The following is a 22,726-nucleotide window of genomic DNA, read 5'->3' as shown; positions in this document are numbered from 1 at the left end:
TCGTGCCGCACGCTTCACTGCGCGCGTTGACCGGCGCTGGTCGGCGTGTCGCCTGTTTGCCCGTTAATCCCTCTCGACCCGCCCGCCTCTGGCCGCTGCTGCTTCCACTTTCATTGGAGTTGCGACCGCGTTCTTTTGGTCAGTTAAGCCGGAGCCGTTTGCCAGGGCTTTTAGCCTCACCAGAAGGCAAGCCCCTCCCCGACAGCAGCTCTCCACTTGTGCTCAGGCATGTTCAGTCAGTGCTTCGTTTAAATATGTTTTTTTTCTTTTACTTTTTGCCAGCCTTTGCTTAAGTCCGAGTGCGAGTTCTAGTCCGAGTTCTAGGCAAGTTTTGTAGCTGCTGCTGTTGTTGTTTTAACTTTATTTTTTTCGGTGTTCTTTTACTTGTTCGTGCCAAGTGGCACTAAAACTATTTGCCTTTGCTTTTGGCAGTGGCTCGTTGTTGTTGCTGCGGCTGTGGCAGTGGCAGGCACCTGCCCGGCACGCAACACGCAGAGTGCAGCTGTGTGGCGGCAGCAGCACGGCGTCTGCCGAGCAGCACATTGCAGCAAATCGCACGTGCTTGAGCTGCGACTCGGCCAACGAGCGGTGACTCGGCCGTTCGTGGGGCGGTTCCGCCAATGTGTCGACTGGGTCTTCGGTTGTATTTTGGGGCTCGGCTGGCTGCGGCTGCGGCTGCCCGGCTCGACTCGGCTCGGCTCAGCTCAGCGTGCTGGGGCATTGGCTGTGCCAACAGCGGCTGTGGCTGTAGCTGTAGCTATAGCTGTGACTGTGGCTCTGCCACCGACTCCATTTGCAGCGCTCAGTCGTCGCAGTCGCAGTCACGTCGTCGCAACGTACCGCGTTTCACGTAGCGCACGCGGCGGCTCTTGTCGTTTACGTTACGCCGAGCTAGGCAGTAGTCGAGTCGGTTGGAGTCAGTCGATCACTAGCTAAATCAAAAGACGGTCTATCAGTCTATCAGTCAATCAGTCAATCAGTCAATCAATCAATCAATCAATCAGTTAGTCAGCCATTTGTTTGTTGCTTTCGACTTTTTTTTTTCAAGTTGCTTCTTGTGCCTCGTGCAGTTACCCGCCTCGGGGCCCGGCAGACGCGTGCAACATTCCGTTTCCCGCTCGCGTGCGTGCGCGCGTGTGTTTGTGTGTGTTTTTTTTTCTAATTTTTTTTGACGTTGTTGTTATGCGTGTCAACGTGAACTGCAGCTTGAGAAAGGTGCTTAAAGCGTCGCTCAAAACTTTTGCTTGCAACTCCCAAACAAAAGCAACAAAAAGGAGGAAGACGAAGAAAGAGCAGAAATTTAACTGCAACTGCTGCATGCCACATGCTACAAGCTAATAAAAGTCTTGAGACTTGCAGCAGCGCTTGCGAAGCTGCTTCTTCGGCTCCGTTACAGTGTCTCCCTCACAACCCATTTGCTCTCTCACTTTTGCTCTGTCATTTGTTTATTTACGTTAATTAATGCAACGTGCAACGAGCAACGTGCAACGTGCAACGTGCAACGGGCAACGGGCAATGAGCATTGGGCGTGCAGCGCGCAGCATAATTTGCCTAGACTAAAGGCGCCCAACAGCCCGTCCTCACTCCCTGCCCCTGCCCCTGCCCCTGCCCCTGCCCCTGCCCCTGCCCCTTAAGTCAACGTGCAACTTTGCTGCCTCTTGCAACTGGCTCAGCTGCTGGAAGCGCACTTAATGAATATTTTAGCCAAGTTAATTTCCATGGCTCGCATTCGCAGCAGGCATCGAAGCTGAAGCTGAAGTTAGCCTCTGACTTGAATTTATTTTTCTATTTCTATTTCAATTTCAATTTCAATTTCTGTTTCTGTTTCTATTTTTGTTTTGGGTTACATAAGCCCCAGGGCTTAGCTTCAAATGAAGTATAAATGAAATTGCCATACAAATAGACTTATACATACATATATATAAATATATCTACATCATTCTCGATTTACTTGAATTCAAATGAATAAAAGAAAAAATGCCATAAATCAAGTAAAAAATCGCAAAAGCATTTCGCAAACTTCAATAGAGTCAATAATATAAATTTGCACACACATATATATGTATTTATATTTATTTATTTTATATATATATAGATGTATGTATATGAATAATAAAATACAAATGTTGCGCATACGACCCGTTGACGGCGTCACCAGCAGTTGACCCAAATTAAATATTTTTATCAGAAAAGAAAAAGAGCACAAAGTATTGTATATATAAAAACATATTTGCTTCAAATCGATCTAAAAACTAAGTCAAAGCTAAGCCTACGGCGCCACCTGGCGCCAGATGGCGCTATCAACATTTTAACGTTTTAAATTCGATTCTTTTCGCATTTAACTTTTTATTGAACTTCGTTTTCAATTACAAAATATATAAATTACACTTTCACCCTTTTCATTAATAAACAAGAAAAAATTGTATATTTTGTTTATTAATTTAATTCAGTTTGAATTCAATAACAGAAAACGCCGCGCGAAAGCAAAAAACATAAAACGAATTTTATTTGAAGCATATTTGATTCAAGTATTGTTTTTTGTTGACGACTATTTAAATTGAATACATTTGACATCTGTGTCAATGCATAATAATATAATTTAAAAAATACATATCATATATTTAAAATTGAATAAATAAGAAACCAAGCAAAAAAAAAAAATAATCAGATTTTTTTATCAATAATAACATTGAAAAGTAAAAAAAAATGATTTCAAAAAATAAAATATATAAATTTATTTATTTATGTGTTTTTTTTATTGATAATGAAAACTTTTTAATAATGAGAAAAGTTAATATGTAATATATAAAATTAAAAAGAAAATTTAAGAAAAAATTGAATACAAATTTTCTTCATTATTAAATTTTTTATAAATGAACAAAACTTTTTATCAATAAAAAATATATAGAATATACAGTTAAAAAGTAAAAGGAAAAATTTTATTCAACATTTAAATGAGTCATTTTCTATCGGTAATAATATATATAAAACTGAAGAAAAATATCAAACAAACGTAACACTAAATTTGCCTAATTATTAAGTTTTCTTACTTAATGCAATTAAATGACAAAACTTAAAACACTAACAAAGTTCAAGAAATGCAGAAATCTTAAAAAACTGTTTTATAATTTAAATTTTGTTCATTTAAAATAAAATTATCGCAATTAAAATACTTTGACACAGATTAAGTCTTAATTCAAATAGTTGTCAACGTTTCTTAAATCTAAAAACCTATGTATATATATTTTCAATTTGCACTATTTAAACAAAGTAGTTAAACAACATTTTGGAATTAAAAATAATGAAATTCAGATAATAAAAGCGAATCTTTGTTAACTGAGCAGGTCGCAGGTCGTTAAAGTTAAGTTTTAATATATATATATAAAGAAGTTACTCTCTGCGCCAGGTGGCGTTTTAATTTGGAAATACATACATACATGCATACACATTTATGTGTACGTATATATATATATATATATTTGTTATATAGATTGAGCACTTTTCATGTGCTATTTGCCAGGTTGAAGCTAAAAGCTGGCGTGACGGCGTCGCTTGCTTAGCCTTGGCTTAAGCAACGCTTCTTAACTTTGATTGAACTTTCAACATGCAACCGAACAACAACAACAACAACAACAACAACAACAACAGCAACAACATCAGCAACAAATCAAAAAAAACCCATAACAATTCGCGCTTTGTTGAGGGGCAGTTGAAGAACTGCGAACGATTCGCACGCACATTTTCGCCTCTTTTTTTGCTGTTGCGGAAGGATGGGTTGCGTTGGGTGGGGCTGGCTGGTCTAGGTGGTGCGTGGCGCTGCTAATGAATGCCCCATGAAAGTAGGCCTAAAGCCACTCGAAATTTTTGCGCTACGGCAACTCCATTAACAATTTGAATTTGAATTTTCCTGCTGCTATTTTGCTTGTTTTTCCTTTTTTGTTTTTTGTTTTTTGTTTTCAGTTGATTTAAATTCGAAATTGATTTTCCTCTTTGTACAGTTTTCTTCACTCTTTTTGCGATATTTTTTGCTGTTTTATTATTATTTTTAAGTTATTTAAAATTGAAATTAGCGCATTTGCAGCATCTCCCGGGCGTTTTGTTTGATTTTGCATTGTCTTCAAATGAATTTGTAATTTATTATCAATTTGAATGCTTTGTATTGGCATCGCTATGGAGCTTTGTGGCGCGTCTTTTGTTTACTGCGGGTTCAATTACGTGGCTCGTGTATATTTTATTATGAAAATCCATTGCCTAGAGCTGTGCCAGTAGCAGAGAATGTTAAACAATTCACAGAAGAAACAGAATCCAATGGCCCCTCCATCAAACTAAATGCTTATCACTCAGCATAACCTTACTAATTGGGCTTTCTAACTTTAATGTTGATAGTATAATTAAGTTAAGTAATTTCATCCACTTTGTACATAGTCGAAATATATTGCACAGCTCTTGACAGTGTTGACTTTGATATGCTATCTATTTTGTTGCAGTTGTAGGGTGGCAACTCTACTCAGAAATTTTATAGCTCAAATTTAATAATATTTAGGAGCATTACAATGTTTTTAGCTAGTTTGAAACCAAAGCTATTTGTTTTTTTTTTTTTAAATTGCGTAGCTCTTCTAGAGTTGCCACACTTTAAAAAAAACGTATTTCCTATTCTAAAACGTTATTCAGAAAGTACAGGTTAAACGTCTAAAAAATATTTCTTTCTTATCTTTTTTAAGTGTGGCAACTCTCATGCTTTGCCAATCTTTTCTGATCAACATTCCTAAATTTACAGAAATGCTTACGCTTTTAATAAAATTAATCATACATCATATTTCATAACTATGTGGCAACCCTACCCACTTTGAATCTTAATTAATACTCTGATTAAATGTTGCCTGTTTTGGTAATTGTAGCCCAAAAGTGTTCACTTTAAAAGGTCTTGTGGCAAACTTCTTAATAAATTACGCACTGTGGCAACTCTAAGCACGTATAACATGTCTGAGCATGGGCTCATAACAAAATTGTTCAATATTTCGTGAAAAAAAAAACGACGACAACGCTGAAACTGTCTTTGTATTGGTAGTTGTATGCATCTATATATTTTCGGCTAACTTGGCAACTCTGCAAACATTTTTCCTAATGTAAATGACTGCTAACAGTCTTTATTTATGGCCTTCGCTGAGTTTGATTAATTGCAATTGCATATGCTATGTGGTAGGGTAGCTACTCAGTCGGGCATGCCCCATTTGTGCTCTCATTCAGCGAATGTTAAGCTGCGGCTGTGCTGAGCATATTTGTAGCATATTAGAATTTGACTTAACTTGAAAAGTTTTGCTTTGGGAACTATGCTCCAATATGCCTGTAGTCCTTGTCTATCTCGCTCTCTCCTTCAATCTCCCTCCCTGTCTCTTTCACTCTCTCTCTCTCTCTCTGTCTCTCTCTGCTTGGCCATTAACTTTGCATTTGTCTACTCTGTTCTTCATTTCAACTGCTGACTGGGCGCTACAAATTATTTGCTGGCCAAAACCTTTTTGTGGCACATATTTTTTGGCAGCTCACAGAGTAGAGGCGGTGTGTGCATGTGCGTGTGTGTGATGTGTAGAGGCAGCAGCTTAAGGCATGGCCAAAAGTTACGCACTGCGACGAGTTTTTTGTTTTTATTTTTTTTTTTTTTTATTTTGGTTTGGTTTGGTTTTTGTTTCTATTTTATTTTTTTAATATGCCGTGACCCACAGAGCTGTCTTTGTGTGTGTGTAAGCTTCACGTGCGCTGCGTGATTTTAATATGAAACAAACACATCACACACACACACGCACACACCTTGGCCATGCCCAGCTCTGTTTTTGCATTTCTCTTGTTTTATTTGCGTCCCATTTTTTCACTTGGCCTTTGCGTAATTCTTTTTACGACTCAACAAGCAGTGGAAAGAAAAAAACACAATATATATGAAAGAAAAAACAACGCAAACAATTGCGAAATGAAGAAGCAAATACAAGAACTTATTGATCGGGCCGCCAATTTGAAGGTCAAGCATACGCACCGTGGGCCTAGCATAGTTGCTTTCGGCTCTGTCTCCTCGGCATTGTTATATAAACATAAACATTTATGCAAGAGTTGGTTGATGCTGTGGCTGAAGCATGCTTCTATTTTTTTGGCGACTGCTTCTGTCGTGCCACATGGCACACAACACATGCTGCACGCTGCATGCTGCATGCAACGATGACGTCATTGCAAATCATTTCCAAATTTTGCGCCAAAGGCCAAGCAGCTGCAAAATCTGCTGCGGAAACGGAAGCAGCGACAAGACAGGCCACAGCACGGCATACACACGACACAACACAATACACCACATCAACGCACACACACCGAGACAGACAGACAGGCAGACAGGCACGCAGGCAGGCAGGCAGCTAGCTGCTAGAGAGATAACTCTGACTGCACTTTGCTCTATCCGTGTCAAACATTTTCATCCACTTGTTCACATTATTCTTGCACAGCAGGAGCAGCATATCTAGTGCCCCTTTCGCGCCATGGCCCGCAGTGGTGCCACCTTGGCTCAGTAGTTGACTTCAAAAGAAAATCGTCGCCGGGACTCGTTGGCAGGGGGCAGATTTTGGGGCAAGCCCTATTCAAATCCGTGCAAACCCAAAATGAGAATATAAAAGGAAAAGCAATAAAAATTGCTAAAGCGAAAAGTCGGTCGCCTTCAAATCTCGCAACAAGTTCAGTACATGTATCTATGTGTGTGTGTTAAGGCATATTCCAGAGCAAGGGGCGTGGCTTAGTGAGCGATTTGTTGAGACATTTTATTATTGCTTAAATAGAAATTCGATTTGGTTGCGATTTGCTGCGCTGCGATTGAATTTGATGTTTCGATTGCGCGTCGCAGCTGTGCCTTGCAGCCAGCTGCTCGCCTACTGCCGCTCCAACACACACCACCCCAGCCCCGCTAAGCACCCCTTCGCAGGCGCTTTTGTGGCATGAAGCCATGGAGCTGGGGCAAGCTGTACAGCAGCTGCTGCATTAGCCGCAGGTCAATCAATTGAAGTCGAGGAATCGCTTTTAATTATGCAGGCATTCAGGCTGAATGGGACTGGGGGAACAGCCACACTGAATGGCTGGGGGCGTGGCAGCTGGCCACGGAACCACAGCGAGTCGAACCACAATCCATTCCAACCCATTTAGCGCAGCAAGCTTTATCGAAATAACAGCGCTTTGACTAGCTAATATTTATTTTTGAGCTGGTTCAAAACGTGATTCGTAATTGGTTCGTTTATGATGCCCAAATGAGCACCTAACAGGGGGGCTTACTCTAATGTTTCTAATACTAAATGAATTGCTACGAAATGAACTAGTTCAAAAAGTGAGCCAGTTCAAATATCTCGACTTCACTAATAAGAATTATTAAATTAAACTAGTTCAAAAACTAATTCTTAAAAAAATCGATGAGCACATTTGCTGAATGAACTAGTTCAAATACTAGTTCATAATAATAAAAAAAAATACAAAATTGAAATTGAAATTGAAAATACAGAATTGAACTGTTGCTGGCTTACAGTCAAAAAGCAGAAAAAAACTAGTTCCGGAACTTGTTCTCAATGCCGTGCTTCAAGACTGCATAAATTTTTGCTATGTTTTCAAGCTTTTGCTGACAGATGGAATGGGGCTTAAATAAGGCAAACAAGAGAACAAGAATAGAACCTGTCGATACTCATTTGAATTTCAAAAATACGAGAAAGCCTACGAAGACGCGACGAAGAAGAGGCAGCAGAAGAAGAGGCAGAATAAACAAAGGCTAGAATATTGATTTTGAAGCACTCGCAAATTCGGAATCGCATTTTGCAGCTCACCAACTGAAATGCTTGCTGCAAGAAGGGGCTCATATGGAAAGGGGAAACCGGCCCCAAACTTCAAATCCGGACCCAAAAAGAGCCAAAAGAGGATTTCGCCTGAGGTAAAAAAAGGACAATGAACAGCTTTGCGTGTATTTAGGCGGATTGTCTATAATTGTATTTATATGAGTATGAGTGTCTGAGAGAAATTGGATTTTTTGATGTTTAAGAGAGCGAGAGAGAGGGAGAAAGAAATTTAATAACAACAAGCGCCGCGTCTAATTAAGCAAAAGTAAATAAACAACCAACAAAAAATAACAAATTAAACCAAAAAAATGAGGGAGCGAAGAAGAAGCAGCCGAAATAAGACCAAAAACAAATTAAATTAATTCAAATGGCAACTACAGCAGCAACAACAACATCAACATCAACAACAAGAATAATAAAAATCAGCAAGCAGCGAGCAATAAAAATTAACATAAAATATACCAATGCCAAAACAGAGCTCTGTGTGTGTGCTTGGCCATAAAAAAATTACGCTGTGCCGCCTGCGGCGCTGTTGGTGAGGCAGGTGCAACAACAGCGACAGCAAACAGCACTCGAAGCAGAGTCTTTAAACTACAGATCAACAGATTTGAAGCTGCATAAGCAGATACCCTGTAAAGCAGGCTTTGCTGCACACACCTCCCATAGAAATGTGGCCAGTGAATGTTGTGGCTGGTATATCAATGTCATATATACTGCAGAGAGTCCGGTCCGCATTCGTTCACTTATCATCATCGGTTTGCTTGATACCCTGTAATAATTATATTAGCATAGCCAATTAACATTTGTTTGCAGATATTCACAGATAATTGCAAAACTAATTTGAATAATTATAAATTAAGCAAATGCATTCACAATAATTTGCCAATTGAATAAACTTAAATCGCATTTGCGGCTGCCCCAACAACAAATTGGAATTCAATTTCAAGCGGGTAACAAAAGCAAATGGCCAAGAGTGAAATATTTATTCATATATTTGCGCAATATTTGCTCAATTGCCTATGCAGAGAACAATTGAGTCTAGCTACAGAAACGCCTAATGAGGTAGAAAACCTAACCAAAATAGTCAAGAAATTGTATATAAAATGCAGAAGAATTTCGAAAAGAAACTGAAATCGACTTCATATTAAGAAAGAATTACGCAAAATGGAAAAGGAAGCCGCAAAAGAGGCTGAGACGGACGAAACTTGAGGAAAAACTGAAGAAAAAAGAAACTAAGCAGAAGAATGTAACAGAAGGCTGGGAAGAAGACTGAAGAAGGAGATCAATATAGAGAGTTGAAAGCAAATTAAATGAGAATCAAGAAATTAAACTAGAAACTGAAGGGAAGCTAAAAAAGAATGAGGAGCAAGTGAAGAAAATAAAATGCAATATAAAGAATAGAAAAGTAAAGACTGAACACTGAAACCCGAACATATTACAGTAGAAACCAAAGAAAAAGCCCGAAAAGAAACTGAAACTGTAGAAGAAACTAATGAAAAACTGAGCAATGCTGAAGGATTTGTTGAAACCAAACAGAAAGATGGAAAAAGACTAAAATCAGATACTGAAAAAAGCAAACGATGAACGAAGTTATAAAAGCAACTAAAGGAAAAACTGAAAGAATGGTTCAAGCTGAAGAAAAAAGTGGAAAGAAAATTGAAGACAAAAACATCACTGGACGAGGAAAAATAGAAACTGAATTGAAGATAAAACTAATGAAAGAAAGTGAGCAAAAGTGTAGAAGAAATTGGGAAAAGTTCAAGAGGGAATCAAGAGGGAAAACTCTTCATAGATCAGAACAGAAGTTGGGAAATAGTTTACAAATAACTTATGCATTTATCATAGTTAAAAGCTACTAGATAAAAGATTAAAACAATAGTTAGTTGAAGCAAGTAGCTCGCAAAGCAGTTAAGAAACTATTTTGATGCTCGTTTACGAACTAAGTAGAGTGTATTGGTTTTGTGCATTTTCTGTTTTCCAGCTACAAACGCAAAATTTAACGACTAAATTGCTGTTGACCTAATCCTATATATATGCATGTATATATGCATCTTAAGGGCGTGGCAAACAGCCTTGAGATTTAATTAACTGATTGCGTTAACTGTTTTTGAGCCGTGCAAGAGTATAATGCAGTCGATGGCGCCCGACTGCAACATTCTGAAATGTTTTACTGCGATAAAAATGAAATTGTTGAGCTTCGGCGTTCTTTAGACTACTCAATGAATGCCATAAGGAAAAGGCAACAAAACCAAACAAATATATAGAAACAAAACAAATAATAATACAAAGTATAAATAAATAAATGTGAAAATCTTTTCAGTTGCCAAAAGGTTAAAAAAATTATTTCTTAGGACTTTGCATCTCGCACAGCTCGAACTAGAATGAAATTTGTAACAAACTTTTCCCATTGCTGCCAGCGCCAATTATGCAGCGCGCACTCTCTCCATCTCTCTCTCTCCCACTCTCCCCATCCCGCACCCACACATTATATTCAGCTATAATATGTACTTTAAGGATTTTATTAGCTAGATTTCTATAGTTGAATAAACAGTTTTTAAAAGCTTTTGAGCTGAGCACAGGGCACGTGGCACGTGGCGCGGTGCACGGGGCACGGGGCCCGGGGCCCGGGGCATATCATGTTTGTGGCTTTTGCGGCTTTTAGGTGTTGCAGCAGCAGCTTCAACTGCCTTTTTCTCTCTGTGTGTGCGCGCGCGCGCGTGTGTGTAGCATATTGTTTACACGAGTTGAGTTCTATTAAGCAGGCGCTTAGTTAGGTCAGCTTGGTTTAGCTGTTTTGGCTCGGCCAGGCCAGCGTAGGTGGTGGCTTGGAGCTGCCTATTGTTTGGGCTCATTGATTTTTGGAGGCATGCACTTAGCTTAATTAAATGCTGGTCGCTTAGCTGGCCAACTGGCTGGCTAGAATTGCAGAAGAAAGACATGTGCAGCGTGCAACGTGCAACAAGAACGCAAATCGAACTGTGAATGTCACGTTCAGACGTTAGCCAACCACACGCTCGCTCACTCGCTCTCTCACTCACTCCTGCTGTCACTTCAGCAGACAGTTTACAAATTTTTAAGCACACAGCCAGACTGGAGTCGACACGAAACTATAAATGTTAATAACAAGCAACATTGTTAGCAGGTTTTTGCCTCGTTTTCTGTTCAGGCAACATGGCTCATCCGCCAGCCGAGGGTGCCAGCAGCAAGACTCATGTTACTGTTGCTGTTGCAGTTGCTGTTAGACAAAAAGTTTTAATGGCATTAAGCAAGCCAAAAATAACACACAAAATAATAGCAGCCAGGCAGCAGCAGCAACTATGTAAAGTTAGAAGTATACAAACATACACAACACACACACACACACAGTTACATTTGTGTGCAATTTGCCGTGGGAATGCAAAACAATTTGGAAAGGGGAAGCAAGTTTAACAAAAAAATGCTGCATACTTTTTGGGGCCGGCGACGTAATTGCAGTTGGCGCTCGCTGTTGCTGTTGCCGTTGTTATACCGTTATAAAATATGCACTTAAATTTAAATTGTCGTAAATTAATTGTAAAGCCTGACAACAATAACAGCAACAGCAACAGCAACAGAGGTGACCAACAACGACAACGCAGCAACAAAATATATATTTTCCTCTTTAAATTATCTGTTTTTATTGGATGTACCCAATGAAAGTGGGTATTTGGGTCTTGTATAAATGTAGATAGCAAACTTAATGTATATAAAGCATATAAATTAGCTGAGCGGCAGCTATGGCTAACTCGTTAGAGCTCAGAGACTATTGCCCAAGCACTTTAGCCTTTTGATCACATTTCGATTCATACTCATATCTACATATATATATCTACACATATATATAGATTTATATACATACATATGTATATGCTGCAATAAACATTGTAATGGCAGCTATACGCTCAATGCAGGGTATCTGGTCGACTGCTATCTCGATCAACTTAGGCAACATTCGTGCTAGTCTTATTTGCCTATTTCTATTTGGACGCAGTGAGGCATGACCAGTGCCTGGGTGTGTGTGTGTAGGTGAGAGTGTGTGTGTGTGTGTGTGTGCCAATTATCTGTGCCCACCCAGCAGACCACGTGGCAAGCCGCAAAACAAAAAACGACTGCCACAGCTACAGCAATAGCAACAAAAGTAATAACCGAAAGTTGCGTGCGTGGCCACCGCAACAACAACAGCAGCAGCAGCAGCAGTGGTGGCAACAACAACAACAACAACAACAACAACTGAAGCCAACAGCAACTTTGTAACCTTTGCACTTTTATGAATTTCAATCTCACTTTGACCCGCACACACACACACACAGTGAGTGTGCGCCCATACTTGGCCAGAGACCATTAGTTGAAAATGGTGTGCGGCCAGCCAAAGCCATGGGAAACCTACGAAAAAACACAAATATCTAGAAAAAAAAGACTTTTTGTTAACGTGCAAAACTAACTCTTTTTTGGGTAAAAACCAAAAAGTTATAATTTGCCTTCTTTTTTTGGCATTATTAGCTTTGACAACTAAATAAAAGCAATTAGTTTTGTGGCGCATGGAAACTGGAATATTAACTAATTTTTGCGACTATGATTAACTATGTTAGTGCATATATTAGGACATGGGCTTAGAACTTCTAAGCTGAGCTGGAGCGAGGACTTTTACATAGCTATGGAAGGGCTGGCTGAAATCGGTTTCACTCTTTCGCAAGCCGAATTGCTTTCAGCTCTTTTTGAACTGTTTAAAGAGTTTAGATTTGTTAGCTCGTTGCTTGTCTCAATCAAACTTCCTCTTTTAAGTTCATTTGGAAGTTTGGCCCCATTTTTCTAGGGCATCTTACAGTCAGAAACAAGACTTCTTACATTGTTGTTGCAAAAATTGGTTCCGGATATATGAGTCTCTCCTCGCCCTGTCTCTCTCTCTCTCTCGTTGTCGCTCTCCCTCGCTCTTTCAGCGTGCGTGTGTGTCCTGGCTTTTTGCAATTTCCTCATTTTAGGGCACTGCAGAAAACGGAGGCCAACGGAAGTTGGTCAAATGCTTCGCAGCACTGAGAGCATAAAAAAGAAATAAAAAATCGGAAAAACTTATTCGAAAACCCCAACCGCATGACCAAACTCCAATCCCCAGCGCAGTCCCTGTCCCTTTTTAAGCATGTGCAAACTGGCAGCTTGACAGGCCGTAAGCGAATTCCAGAAACTCTTCACAACTCAAATGAATAATGCGCACATTAATTATGCGAGGGTGGACCAAGCAGCTAGCGCACTTCTATATTTAATAAGCCATAAACTAATCGGGGACTTAACAGCATTTTTATATATTTAATTGAAAACAGAATAATATATGTAAATATATTAAAAGAGTCAACTTTATTACCAACGTAGATCGATAAAAGAAGCAAATACTTTTAACTTAACTTCAGCTCATCGATAGTAGTATCGATATACAGAACATGCTGAAGCTAAATATAAATGCTCTGGTATTGTAATAAATCGAATGCATCGATATTAGTAATATCAATACAGCTATCGATATAGTGAAGCAACATAGCAACGATAGTTTGAAGAAATGTTGCAATAAGACGATAGTTTCAGCAATATAAACAGCTATCGGCAAAGCAGGCGATTGTGCTGAGAACATTTCAACTATCGATACTGATAAACCAGATCGATATATGATGTATATATGTATATCATAAAATAACGATAGTTTGTTATCGATAGAGCTGAGCACAAATAAGCTATAGAGCTATGCCAAATAAATTAATAGACAGAATATGCGCTCACTTTCACATAGAGATAACATTTCATAGCTAAATATATTCCCAGATATCGATACAGCAATCGATAAACAGCTCTGAAGCAGCTTAAGTCCTAAATATATTTTACTTGATGCCAGTTTCTCATCAGTCTGTGTTGGCCGTTTTGCTTCGCTAAATCCTGGGTCGACCCTCGCCTTCAGTCTTCAGCTAGCTATTGAGCTATGGCGCTAATGTATACCTCTCGCCCTGCTCGTTCGCTTGGAATGATGTGCCCCATTGAAGTTGATTTGGCCATTGATTTGTCAATTATTCGAGAGTCGTGGGCTAATTATCCTTATGATTATTTATTCAGTGGCTCGAATCGAATAGCTCACTGCCTCGCCCTATGCCTATGTCTCTGCCCATATATTTATATATATACATACAAATATTCGAAGCTTTTGAACTATTCGAATAGCTGACAAAAGGCGCTTTAAATATGCATTCGTGTTGATTGCAACTTCAGCTCTCTGGTGCTCTCTCTCTCTCTCTCTCTCTCTTTCGCTCTATCTCTTACAATTTTTGATTACATTTTGTGTGCTTGTTATTTATGTTTGATATTCCCATTAGCAAATGTGTTTTTTATGCAATAAATATGCAAATGCACATATTCAATTTAATTTGTGTTTTCAACTCCCTCTCTCTCTCTCTCTCTCTCTCTCTTATCTTTGTCTTGTAATCCCAATTTGTGTTCAACTATTTTAATTGCCAGCAACTGCATTCGTTTGTCCCAGCTGCAGTCCTGTGTTTCCTCGAACTAAATGTTTTTGCCGTAATTGCGCATACGCCGTGTGCACCACGTGTATTTTTGCTTGAGTCACACACACACCACACACCACACACCACATGCCACATGCGAACTCCTTAAGTGAAAATCGTTCAACTAACTGACATTAACTTTAAGGAATTCACAACACAAACCCAAAAACGACCTAGCTTTACGAGCGAGCAACCAAATTGTTTTCATTATTGAGCCAGGCATTGAGGCCGCATTCAAGCATTTTCCTTGTCTAGAAATCCAGCTAATAAATAATTGAAATAACCACTTGCTCCACATATCAAATATAAGCAAGTTGAAATCTATCTCTTGCAGCAGCAAATTTGACTGCACTAAAAGAGCAAAGGCCAGGAAAAGGCTGTGAAAGCAATAATAAAATGAAAACTTATGTGGAAAACTTACAGAAATTGCAGAAAATTTTGTTGTGTATTCAGAAGTGCAGATGGTGTCATAGTAAAAGCAAAAAGATTGTACTTTTGTCATTATATGTTAGGTATTTTAGGTATTATCTTCAAGTTTGGCTTACCCTAGTATAAGTTCGATCCAACAAGTGAGGATTTAGTAAGACTTTGAGCCACGAACTGAGTTCACTTAGCACCTTCAGTTCGAGTCCACAACTATAGACATAATCAGATCAGAATCGGACAACAGCAGTGCATAAATGTTAAGCAGGCGTCGAATGTTAGTGCGATGCTGTTAAGGCGATAATTCTGTAGCAAAAGCTGTTGACTTATGCGCTTAGCAGTTGCATAACAGAGCTGCTTAGCTTCCGCTTTACTTGCTGGCACACGTAAGCTGGCGGTTGGACGAGCTAACAAAATATCGATATGTGGCATGTTTGGGTGTTAGCTGATGTTTATGCTTGTGCACATATCAGTGGCATGCCACGCTGCTCGCAGCAACAGCGGCAGTGGCTGCAATACCAACAATTTTGTTGCCTGCCTCAAAGTTGAAATGCAAAGAATTTCAGCCATAAAAAATCAGCTCTGTCTGCCCCCGGTGGGCGTGGTAGTTGCATGCATATTTGCTAAATAGTTTATGCAGTGCAGGCAGCGCACTCACACACACAGCCACACACACACACACATACTTAGCCATAAATTGAATGTCATAAACGCTGGCGCAAAAATTTTCCAATGACTTTTTTTACTTCCTTTCAGCGTTTTGGTTTGTTTACTCAGTTTAGTGGTGGGAGGGGGCCATAGCTAGCGTGGTATGTTGAAGTTTACCTGCAGACACACACAGAGAAAGAGAGAGAGAGAGAGAGAGAGAGAGGAAGAGTGAGGCGAACACGCACACATTTACCCAGCTGTGATATTTGTTGGCGTTTGTCTGTCAATTCCAATTTGCTGTCGTGCCCTTTCTCTGACTGCTACTAATCGATAAATTTGTTGTATTCCTATATATTTGTAAATGAGATAGAAACAGCGATAGAGAGAGGAGCCAAGAAGGCTGGGGCCCAAAGAGAAGGCAGATATATGGAAAAGAAAGGAATAACACAAATTGTTTCCAGTTGTTCTGGGCGACATGCTCTATTTGAGAGTCTTACACTACGATGCCCTTGGCTATAAGCTCTCAGCTTATGCTCTAGGTCTATGCCTCCGAAACAGTAAGGTTCACAAATATGAGAACTAGTGAGTAATTTCTGTGTCTTTTTTTATGTAATTTTCGAATCGAAGATTTCTAGCCTCAAGGCTTTTCAACTGTCTTGCTGTACAGCTTAAGCGGTGGTCTTCTTTCCTCTTCAGCTGGCTCTTTAAATAAGTGATTTGCCTTAAGCTAGGACTCACACAATGACTCTGAAACTGTTGGGTCTTTAATGAAACTGCAACTGGCCAAAACTCTGTTGGCTAAGCAAAGCAAACAACTTTGATACAGACAAGAGCAAGGGCTCTTAAAGTGTGCCCATCTCCCTGTCTCTCTCTCTCTCTCTCTCTCTCTCTCTCTCTCTCTCTCTCTCTCTCTCTGTGAAACTCTTGAAGTCTTACAGATTTGATTATGGCATTAACTCTTCACTAACGAACAAAACTACGAACTACTGCTGAAGTGTTTCGACTGCGACACTCAAGCCGTAGAGCATTTGATAGCCACTCGACCTATATGCCTGGTTAAGAGCGAGTTTATGCTGACAAATCAATAGGTCTCTACTTATTGATCTAAAACCAGAGTAGGAAGCAACCATAGCTTAGCGTTAAGCGCAAAGTTGTGTTAATATTTCGCGATTCGCTGCTGCAATTTTTGGCCGCCATCAAAAAATTCTCGTCCATCAATCAGCGATGGCAGCGTTGGCAACAGCCACGGCCACGACCACGCCCCCTTGGTACAGTGGCTGATCTGAACAGAGACAGAGACTGCCTGCTCCCAGCCCACAGTCCAGAAGTCAGGTTTATAAATAATGACGACCAGCTCTTTGCAATAGAACAATAAATTTGTGCATAGCTAAAGCGAAGCTCACAAAGTTCTTTATGGCACCTTGGGGAGATTGGGGATTCGGGTTGGGGGATCGGGGTCAGTGAAGGCAATGCCATGGGCTATATTTAAGCGGCAGATTGGGCTCTTCGCTACGTCACGCGCGCACACACACACACACACACACACACACACCCAAATATACTATGTAAACATAGAGCAACTGTTTCTGTGCGGTCCTTTTATAATGCGTATAAATTATGCACATGTTTTGTTTGTTGTTTCAAAGCGTTTCGCGGAAAATGCGGAAAATGCGCTGCATATTAGAATACCGAGAGGGAGAGAGAGAGAGAGAGAGATAAAGATTCTGTTGGACAGAGACGCCGCGTTGTCACAGCATAAATTACACGAATAATCACAGCGGCTCAGCGGGAAAGCTCAGCGCGAGACGGGAATATCCTTTGGGATCATTACGCTGCTTTCGGCGAATTTCAAAGGATTTTTCTTTGTTTTTTGCTGTCAGCTTGACAATTTTTCAGCGCTATTTTTAGTTGCTGCACAGAGAGCTAAAGTTCTGTGCAATGCTAATGAATATATTAGGTGCTTCAACTATACAAGCTTGCGTCTATTCTTCATAATGCTGCCATTGAAACCTAAGCAGAGCTGATGACAGAGATGCTGCTACTCTCGACTGCTCCGCAGAATGCGCACTAAATTGACGGTTAGTTACGGTTGAGTGAATGCAATTAGCCGTAAAATATCCTGGCTAACTGAAGTCTGCATAGCCTTGCCTAGAACTTAGCTCGAAATACTATACAATGAAATATTGTTGGAAAATTATGTTGTAATGAGGAATTTTATAGAGTAAAATCTCAAAGGAAAACTGAAAACAAACGACTATATAATGTCAGTAGAGTTGGCTTAGCCTAACCTCTAACAACTTGACTCCAAACAATATGCAATGAAATTTTATTAGAAAATTGTATAAAAGTGGGAAATTTACTAAATGAAAATCTCAAAGGCAAGTCGGAAACTAATAAGAGATGCGAGAAACAGCTCCTTGAGTGTTCTCTCCTTAGTGTGTTCTGGCAGGCAGTCAACACAAAATTCCTATTGAACTGAAGTGGGCTAGGCCTGGCCTGTTGAAGCCTAACATAAAAAAGTTATAAAATAATTTTGCAACAGTTTCCCATTAAGGAAAACTCAAAGACTATTTCACATAAATGTTAAAGCTTTAAAACGCTAAACACAAATCAATTTTCCATTTCAAAAGCAAATTCAATTTATCCTGTTTTGCATATATATAAATATATATATATATATATATATATATGTATATATATATATATATTTATATTTATATACATGCATGTTTATATAAATATGCGCACCATTAATAAAAATACCGCAAGGCTAGCTAAAAATAGCTAGAACTCTGTGGAATGAGGCGGTAAAGCAAATAAATTTTCATTGAACTTTTAATTATTATTCGATGAGAAATACAAATTGTTGCTGTTGCTGTTGCTGTTGCTGTTGCTGTTGCTTGCAACTCACATTTGTTTAAGCGTTTGACAGATTTATGATTCATAAACATTAATTACTTTATGGCAGCTGCCTTGATCTTTCTCTCTCTCCTAGCTCTCTCTCTCTCTCTTGCTGTCTCCACCTCTTTCAGTCATTGTCATTACGTCTTTATGTCCCTTTTAACAGCTAACTTTACTTTTTCTTTTTGGGGATTGGCTTTTTACCTGTTGGAAGGGCTGGCCGCTTAAAGCGCATTAAATACGCATTATGTGGCCAGCCATACGCCCACTCGTAAAACTCTTACAGCAGCAGCTATACACACCCGTTCCCTCTCGCTCTCTGCCTTTCTCCTTCTCTGTCTCTCTCTTTCTCGCTCGCACTTTTGGCCAATGAGAGCCGCGTCGTTGGTTTCAAATTAGCGCAGAGCTCAATTAAAAGCTTTGGCAGTTGAGGGGGCGCAGGTCAGGCGGTGCTCGATGGGTGGGAGGTGGTGGGTGGTGCTCGGTGGGTGGGAGGTGCCTACTCATTGCTTGCCTCGATGCGCTTCGACGCTTATTTTCTGCTTGAACACTTACACACATGCACACCCAACCACACACACGTGTGCACACTCTCATTTAATTTAGTTGATTCTAATTTAATAACGAGCCGCACCAGTTGAGATGCAGCGGCAGCAGCGATAACCGCCGCATATTAATGTTAATGATAATGTTGATGAGCATTGCATGATGCACTCGGTCCACTGGGGATGGCATCATCGTGAAAGTCGTCTCAGAGATGCCAATAAAATGTGGAAAACACTAATTATCGATTAATTATCGATTACGTGTTAATGTTATGAACTCAATGTCTTGTTATTGTAGAAGCGTTTTTTCTGAATCGATAAATATTCACAGATTTTGCGACAGAGAATGGCTGCTGAGTTAATTTAGCTGAACAAAAATATCGATTAATATCAAAATTAGAAATTCGCTTAAAATACATATTGCTAATCGACATATAAGAATTCGAGACTGTGAAACATGTATGATTGGGCTTTAAAGCAGTGTAAATTGTAATAGCAATCGATAAGTATCGAACGACGCAAAGACAGAAATAGGGGATGAAGGGAAACCATTGCTAATGCACATATGATTTTGAAATCTAGAAACTTGTATGATCTTTCATAAAATTATAGGGTTGATTGGTAAAGTTATCGATAAATATCGATAGACATAAATATCGATAGACATAAGTATCGATAGACATAAATATCAAGGCATAAAGATATTAGGGGAAGAAGGTACCCATTACTATCGCCAAATAAGAGTTAGAAATCTTTCATAAAATTATAGCGTTGATTTTTAAAGTTATCGATAAATATCGATAGGCAGAAAGACAGACACAAACATATTATTACTATCGCAGAGATAAGTCTTGGTAATCTCAGGACTCGTATTATCTTTCATTTAATTATGGTGTAACTTGCTCAAGTTATCGATAAATATCGATTAGCAAAGAAGCAGACACGAAGATATTAAGACGGGATGAAGGGGATCCATCACTAATGCACCACACACGCACAGACTAATACGCACATGCCAGAACAGCCACGCACACACAAACACACACACACAGTCACGCACACACACTCGCATAGGCTAATGTAGTGACCGCCTCTAATGGACTGCCCATTGGCGTGCTTTCCCCTCTCTCTCTCTCTCTCTGTTTTTCTGTCCCTGCCTCTGTTTCTCTTTCAGTTTAGGCTTACCACTGACCCTGACCTTGGGTGGGCCTATGGGCCCCCCTGTTTTCCTATACCCAGCAAATAACCCTGGGCGGGTGCTTGGACTTGCACTTGAAACTGGGTGGAAATCGGTTTGCAGGCTAATACGCTTACGTCGACGCTGATGCAAGTGTTTGGCATTGCATTGTAAGCCATGCACTTAATAGTCAGATTAGTGCAACAGCGCAACAACCACAACGAAAACACCAACAGCAATAGCAGCAGCACAACTTGTCGTATACGTGATGTGTGGAGGCGCATAAATCAATAGAATGGCGCGCGACATGCCAAATGGGAGCAGTTCCACCTGCAGCTCACACTCACACAAACACACTCACATATACGATTTTCACTTGGCACTTGGCACATGCCACCAGCCACTTGCCACACGGCAACCTGACGAGCAGCCAGTCGAGCATTGTTAACTCAATTTCGACACGGAAGCAATTTTCATTGCGCCAGCAAAACCAACGACAAGTGCCAGCTGCTGACCACCCGCCCCAACAGCCATGGATCCCCCTCCTTAGCAGGCTCAATAGCTGCCCCCAGCTTCAGCCTGTGGTCCATTAAACGCTGCCCGGCTGCGTTATACGTTGTCACTCGCAGTGCCACATGAGCGAACGCCATTCAGCTCTGATTTGTTGTCGCTGCGAAGTAAAGAATAAAGATTCTGCCCAAATAATTGTCAAGGGAATATATTTAAAATACAAATATAAATTGAATTAATTGCTAAACAAATAAATAGTTTGGCATTTGCATCTTAGCCAAGTCAGTTTGGTAGTAACCAAAGTATTACAAGCCCAAGGATTGCAAGGAGATGCAGCGTGTAACTACAAAATCTTAAGGGGCTAATTGATTTTGGGTTAAGACACGTTCAGGTAGGTCCTGAGGGAGCTGTTGCCTGAGCCTTGTCCTTTGTGCTGCCTGAACTGGACTGCTAGCTGGGCTGCTTGGCTGACAATCTAATCTTCCGAGAGATTTTTTGGTCTTCTCCTGAATCTCCCAATAATCATGTACCCCTGGGCTCTTCCTTAACGCTTTTGCCTGTAGAACAAGCAGTTTATTCAGACGCATCTAAGCTGACACCTGGATAACTGTTAAGTCTCGTCAATCTGACTCTTAAATAGCATCAAGCTCACATGAGATGTGATGAGTTTTCCTTAGTCTATCTCTCTCTGAACTCACATGGATCGCTGGATTTTACAAATTGGCAAATATTTACAGGCCTTGCAGCTTGACGCATCCATGTTAAATTACCATTGCCATTTGATTGATATTTGCCTTCATTCCATTCCGATATCCACTTATATTACGCGCCCATCTCTCAGCCATGTTTATTTTAAAGTAAGCTTGGCCCGCCTTAGGGCGCTCTGTGCGTGACGTTGACTCAGGCGAGTCTGAAATGGAGACGTAATGTATATTGCATGCTTGCAACATGCCACTTATCTTATACACGCGCACTTGCAACGGCTTCTCACTTGCAACGTATCTTGTATCTAAGTTCTTGCAGCAGAGTCCTATGCAATTGCTTTGTAATTTTCAGCAGCTCTTTTATCAAGTTGATACACTGTCAGCAGCTCTCCTCTCTCTCTATCTCACTCTAACTCTCTCTCTACCCCTCTCTCTCTCTCTTTCTTTATTTCTATGTAATCGAACATAAATTGCCACTGATTCAATGCGAGAGATTGAGATAATGTGTGTTCATTTCATATTCATTTCCAAGTCTTCCACTGAGTGTTGTTTGCTCTGTTTGCCCTGTTGAAAGCGATGTGTGTGCGTGTGTGCGTGTGTGCGTGTGTGTGTTTACCTTGGAAAGCGATTCGATTTGATTTGCTTGCGGCTTTCGATTGGTATGGAAATTGCTTCGATATGCTTAAAATTATTGCAATTAGCAGCAGCAGCAGCGGCAGCAACTGTTGTTGCTGTAACAGCAACATGCGCAGTTGCGTCATTAACATGCACATTAACATGGAGATTAACATGTTAATGCTACGACGCTCGCTATTTACGACCGTCTTTTTACGTAACGCATTTTGAAGTTTACGTAATTTCAAGGGTCTTGCCACATAATCGGGCCATAAATGTGCGCCAATTGTGGTCGAAAGGGCTGAAGGGAAAAGCTTCGGGCCTGTCAAAATGGGCCTGAGGGGGGAGGGGTGGCTGGCTGCTAATTGATTTCTGCGCAGCAAACGCGGGCAAAAGAAAAGTTTTGCCGCTGCGGCGCCGCGAGGTATGCAGCGATTCTTGCAGACAACGAAAAACTGATGTGGCAAACAGCAGCAACCACTGTGGCAGCCGTTGTGGCAGCCACAGTGGCAACACTCAAGGCTCGAGTCTGTCATGTTGCATGCCACTTTTTGTGTTTTGCGGCTGCAGCCGAAAACGAAAACAAAGCGTAAATCAGCAAAGTCCAAAGAAAAGAGAAAACGAAAGTCGACTGCCTGGCGCCAGCCTCCAACAGCAATTGTTGGTGAGGGCCAGTGGGAAGTGTGGGGCAAGTGTAGCAGCAGCAGCAGCAAATTTATGCCACATATGTTGCAGTTGCAAGTCGCGAATTATCAAATGTGATTAAGTGAAATGCAGAAAGATGGCAACAGCAACAACAACG

At 40.4% G+C, this 22,726-nt stretch overlaps 1 protein-coding gene and 1 long non-coding RNA gene across 6 annotated transcripts in view; both read left to right on the top strand.

Annotated features, from left to right (window-relative positions):
* LOC111602868 (potassium voltage-gated channel protein Shaker) overlaps positions 1–22,726 on the top strand; it is a 152,139-nt gene that overhangs the window by 77,507 nt on the left and 51,906 nt on the right. The window lies entirely within an intron of this gene.
* LOC115483076 lies at positions 821–22,700 on the top strand. The gene is made up of 2 exons (XR_003944227.1): positions 821–1,215; positions 22,660–22,700. It is a non-coding gene; the product is annotated as an uncharacterized LOC115483076 (long non-coding RNA).

Source organism: Drosophila hydei, unplaced genomic scaffold (genome assembly GCF_003285905.1).
Source record: "Drosophila hydei strain 15085-1641.00,03,60 unplaced genomic scaffold, DhydRS2 tig00000333-arrow-arrow-pilon, whole genome shotgun sequence".
NCBI lineage: Eukaryota > Metazoa > Arthropoda > Insecta > Diptera > Drosophilidae > Drosophila > Drosophila hydei.
The sequence above is the reverse complement of the archived record's forward strand: the minus strand, read 5'-3'. Positions and strand labels throughout refer to the sequence as shown.